The sequence below is a fragment of the Triticum dicoccoides genome, chromosome 6B (genome assembly GCF_002162155.2).
Source record: "Triticum dicoccoides isolate Atlit2015 ecotype Zavitan chromosome 6B, WEW_v2.0, whole genome shotgun sequence".
NCBI lineage: Eukaryota > Viridiplantae > Streptophyta > Magnoliopsida > Poales > Poaceae > Triticum > Triticum dicoccoides.
Window position 1 is genome coordinate 353,368,923 of NC_041391.1, and position 5,452 is coordinate 353,374,374.

Below are 5,452 nucleotides of genomic sequence, written 5' to 3' on the forward strand. Positions count from 1 at the left end.
CTGCACCCCCACGCGCCGCCCCACCATCCACTGGCGTTGCTCGCTCATCCAGGTGCTCATTCATCGCCCCTCCTTCCTGGATCCCACCGCCGCCCTTCCCGGATCCCGCCGCTGTGCTCCGCCGCGACCCGCCTCCCCCGTGTACCTTCCTGCCACTGCCGCCTGTTTCCTCCCTGCTCTGGCCGGCTCAAATTGAAGGTCTCCACGGGCCGCGGCCCCGCGTCCCTGCATCACCACCGCTGCCGCGCAACCACTGCATGCGCTTCCCCCCTCTCCCGTCTGTGGCCGCACCGCCTGTGAAGTTCTGCATGGCCAGCCGATTCAGTTTGATTTGTGTCTGCTCACTACGTAGTTTGCTATCCCTCAATCCTACCAAGCTGCACCATCAACCTCCTTTCCTCTGACCTGCGCGCCCGTGTGATGTCGACCTTCAACTTCATTGATTCACCTATTTTTTCTCTTACACTTGTTTCCTGGGCGTATGTGCAGTCTGGTTTACATGGACGATGGCGCAAAATTGGCCTCTTAGGAGATGGGACGGCGCTCTTCGCCGTGTTCAGCACGAGGAATATCCAAAGCAGCCTAATAAAAGGTGTATAGTCTAATTGCCTCTCTAGTTCATCAAATATCTCTGCTGCCAGCGTTAACTGCCATTAATTTTTTACTGCTCTCTTCTGCAGAAGAAACGGACGGGGTGTTTGAAGTTCCTGCCGTGGATGTAGGCATCTGCTGGACAAATGGCATCATGTACCACCCCCCTAACCTGTAGCCACTCCACCATGAACTGCAGCTGTGCGGTGCGGGTGCTCAATTTGGCTACAAATTTTGCTATAATTTCTGAAGTGTTTCTGTGTTGTTGCTATGAGGTGAATTGTGGAAGTTTCGACGTTGACTACAGTTAACTTATAGTGGAAAACACTTTGTTTGTAGCGTATGCGTTCCGCTGAGAAATCAAAAGCGTTGGGTTCAGTCTGAATAAGATGGTAGTTAATTCACCATATTGTGTTACCTCTGAACCAGAGAGTAAATCACACAAATGTAGCTCCTTTACTCTGCAGGTACGAACTTGATCGACTTACCTTTCTCTATTATTATTTGTTTCTGGAAAAGTAACTCACCACGTCTGCTTCCTTTTCAGACTAATCAACTTCTTTTGATAATTCTTGGACAGGTTTGTCATACATTCAACATTGGTGGCTTTTGTGCTATTCTGCTCGAGAAAAATGATCTTTGGGGAACTTTGCTAGTAGTAGACAGCGAGTGTGCTTTTAAATACCTATAGAGCATCATATCATTTAAAAATTGTTTGAAATGCTATGCGTATCCATTATGGTCGCAAAAATACGCATGGTTGACTGGCAGAAGTTCCTAAAGAGTTGTCATATTAATCTTCAGAGTTCAGATAATTGTATTTTGGGCCGCTGGAACCTGATGGCTCAAGCTTGTAAAAGGATATTTAGAAGTTCAAAATAAAAAATAGTGTTATGTGCTGCTGCGTCTGTGCTAGGTCTTGTGTCTCGTATGTGTGTCCGCACTCACTGTGTGGGTGCTTCGTGTGTTCGTGTGTGTGTCGTGCTCTTTATGTCTCTGTCCTTCTTCACAAAAGGTTAACCATTCCCAAAAGCATTTTGCAAGGCTACAATTTTCTTGTGTTACGATCAGTTTTTTTGTGTGAGTATTTAGTATGGCCGTAGTCCAATGTGTTGATTTTTAGCAGGCCAAAATTGTGTTCATTGATAAAATTTGTAGAAATGGAAGGTGCTCGGCCGCAACTCCTTGTGTTACCTTGTAGTCCAATTTTCTCGTTTCTTAGAAAACCTAAAGGTTCAAATTTAAATAACGGAGAAGTCCAACATTTATTAGAAAGTTGGGAAGGTGAAACTAAAAATATAGTGCAGTTTCAAAAGTTTTTAAATAAGAAATTTTTTCCTGTTTCTAGAAAACCTAGAAGTTCAATTAAAATATCAGAGCGGTTCAGTGTTTATAAGAAAACTTGGATTTCTTCAGTTCCTAAAAAATAAAACCCAAGAAGTTAAAATTAAGATAACACAGAAGTTCGATGGTTATATACCATGAAGAAAAACAAAGCTTCAACTATAACAATGTTAACTCGAGAAGTTCAAATTTCATAAAATAGAGAGTTCAAAGAAAATGTTATCGTCGCACTAAAAAAATCCCATGGAAATTCCTATTATTGAAAAATGATAACCAAAAAGTTCAAACTAAAATAACAAAGCCATTCAATATATGTACTAGAAAACATTATTTTCATGGTTTTAAATATATCCGAGAAGGTCAAATTAAAATAACAGAGCAATTCAAAAAATATTTCTTTCTAAAAAGATTTTCTCCGTTTCTATGAAAAACCTAGAAGTTCAAATTTAGAAAATGAAGTGGTTCTATGTTTATTTACAAAAAAATCCCTGTTACCAAATAATAAAGCCAAGATGTTCACTTTAAAGAAACGGAGGGTCCGATGTATACAAAAAATATCAGATTCTTCTCATTTCGCCAAGAACTAAGTATGAAGTTCAATTTGAAAAAATAAAGTATAAAAGGGTTTTCACCGTTTTTAAATTAAAAACTCTCGAAGTTCAAATTAAAATAATAAAGCATTTCAATTTTACTAAAAAAATTATTCCCATTACTAAAAAAACAAGAAGTCCAAATTTAAAAAACGATGAAGTTCGTTCTGAATAAAATACTCAGAATTTTCTCGTTACTAAAGAATAAAAATAAACTCGTGAAATTCCGTATAGGGACAAACATATCGGTTTTATTTTCCACATTTATAAAATAAATAAACAGAAGTTCAAAATAAAAATGTTGAGAAGTTCAAATTCAATTAATAGAGTAGTTCGACATTTAAAACATCTTAGATTTCTTTTGTTACTAAAATATGCTCAAAACAAGTCTTAGCATGTTCAAAACAAGTCTTAGCATGTTCAAATTATGCTCTTAACTAGTCATGATTTGTTAAAAAAATGCTTTCCAATGCTATCATTTGCTCAAATTCGACGAGTGCTTTGGGAGTTAGGGACAACTTTTTTTACACAGAAGTTCAAATTGAAAATGGCCAGAAGTTCACGTGTTGCATGGTATGTGTTTTCATATGAGAAAATAGAATAAAAAGTTAAAGTATAAAAATTTTGCTGCTAGAAGTTCAGGTGCTCTGCACGGGGAAGTTTAAAACCTTCTTGTGGGAGAGGTAATCGACACTATATATCATTTGTGCAACTCTGATGAACGGGTGAGAAATTACGAACAAAAATGCATGGTAGAAGTTCAAAGTGAAATCAACGGGAAATTCGATGATTATAGAAAACTCAGATTTTTCCTCGTTATTAAAAAATGAAAACAAGAAGTTCAAAAATAAAATAACAAGAAGTTCAACTTTTAAAAATAGAGCGCTTCAAAATTTCATTATAAAAGATTAAAGAAATAAAACCACGAAGTCCATATTAAAAAGATGAAGAAGTTCGATGATTATAGAAAACTCGGAAAAACTCAGATTTTCCTCGTTATTAAAGAATGGAAACAAGAAGTTCAAAAATAAAAAAACAAGAAGTTCAACTTTTAAAAATAGAACGCTTCAAAATTTTATAAAAAAGGATTAAGAAATAAAACCAGGAAGTCCACATTAAAAAGATGGATAAGTTCGATGATTATAGAAAACTCAGATTTTCCTCGTTATTAAAGAATGGAAACCAGAAGTTCAACTTTTAATAATAGAGCGCTTCAAAATTTCGTAAAAAAAGATTAAGAAATAAAACCAAGAAGTCCATATTAAAAATATGGAGAAGTTCGATGATTATAGAAAACTCAGATTTTCCTCGTTATTAAAGAATGGAAACAAGAAGTTCAAAAATTAAATAACAAGAAGTTCAACTTTTAATAATAGAGCGCTTCAAAATTTCGTAAAAAATAAGAAATAAAACCAGAAAGTCCATATTAAAAAGATGGATAAGTTCGATGATTATAGAAAACTCAGATTTTCCTCGTTATTAAAGAATGGAAACAAGAAGTTCAAAAATAAAATAACAAGAAGTTCAACTATTAAAAATAGAGCGCTTCAAAATTCATAAAAAAGGATTAAGAAAACCAGATTAAAAATTCATAAAAACTCAAATATTTTCACGTAACCGAGAGAAGTTCAGGTTGATAACTGCCAGAAGTTAATGTACTACATGGTGTGCATTTTGTATTAAAAAAAGAATAAAAAAGCAAAGGCTAAAAGTTTTTGTTGTTATAAGTTCAAGTCCTTCTTCGGACAAAGTTAAAAAAAATATTGTGAGAGAGATTTGTACAAAAGGAATATCATTTGTGTAACACTAACGAATGGATGGGAAAATTACAACCGAAAATACGTCACAGAATTTCAACTGAAAACAGCAGGAAGTTCAAATACTACAGTGGATGAATTTCAGATGAATTTTTTTTAAAATCATCGCGAGTATGAAAAAACAATCAACACGGGAAAGTTACGTGTTTACAGCAGATTTCCACCGGTATATCACTTGCTCAATTCCGGTGAGTGTTCCAGTGAGTGAATGAAGAGCTACGAGCAAAAAAAAGCACGTGAAAAACAGAGTGAAGTTCAAGCAGAACTGCCACAGAAGTTCAAGTAGTTCACGCGATGCATTTTCGACGAATCTGTTTCGCGATAGAGGCAGAACGAGTGATCTCGCCATTTCTGAAATTACTTGAAAATGGTTCGGAATCAGAGAAAATCATCAACATGAAGAAGTTTTGCATTTTTTGTAGCTTCTGAATGGTATATTATTCGCCCCATTCCGACAAAGTTTGTAGAAATTACGACGAAAATACGTTTTTACCCATTTTCAAAACTGACATAAAACTGTAAGGAATTGGGAGAAATAATACATATAAAAAAGTTTTGCATTTACTCAAGCTTTCCAGCGCCATATCATTTGCTGCATTCGGACGTATGGCTAAAAATTTAGATCAAAAATACGAACTCGGTGGAACTTGTACTGTTTTCCAAATTACTCTTAAATAGTTCAAAATTAGGAAAAACCTTCAACATGAAAAAGTAGCACATTTTCATAAGCTTTCGAACGCCATATTACTGGCCTCAATTGGATTAGCCATTTAGAAATGGCATCGAAAATACGAACTCGGCTATTCGGTTTGTGAAATTTTATGTTTTTCCAAATTACTCTTTAACCATAGGGAATTAGAGAAAACTTTCAACATGTGGAAGGAGCGGTTTTGCAGCAGCTTTCCAACGCCATATTATTTGCCTCATTCCGATAAACGGTTTAGAAATGCGATCGAAAATATGATTCATGTTTTTTGTGTGAAGAAAAAACGGTTTTCAAAACTGCTCTTAAACCGCTTATATTTTGAGAAAAATTTAAGTTGAGCCATGATACTGGTGTCCATAGCTTTCCAATGGTATATCGCAAGCCCCATTTGGGCAATGTTGGCG

At 35.9% G+C, this 5,452-nt stretch overlaps 1 long non-coding RNA gene across 1 annotated transcript; it reads left to right on the forward strand.

Annotated features, from left to right (window-relative positions):
• Positions 1-1,499, forward strand: LOC119326645. The gene is made up of 5 exons (XR_005158096.1): positions 1-52; positions 490-592; positions 681-797; positions 931-1,058; positions 1,172-1,499. It is a non-coding gene; the product is annotated as an uncharacterized LOC119326645 (long non-coding RNA).
• Positions 1,500-5,452: the final 3,953 nt, after the last annotated feature.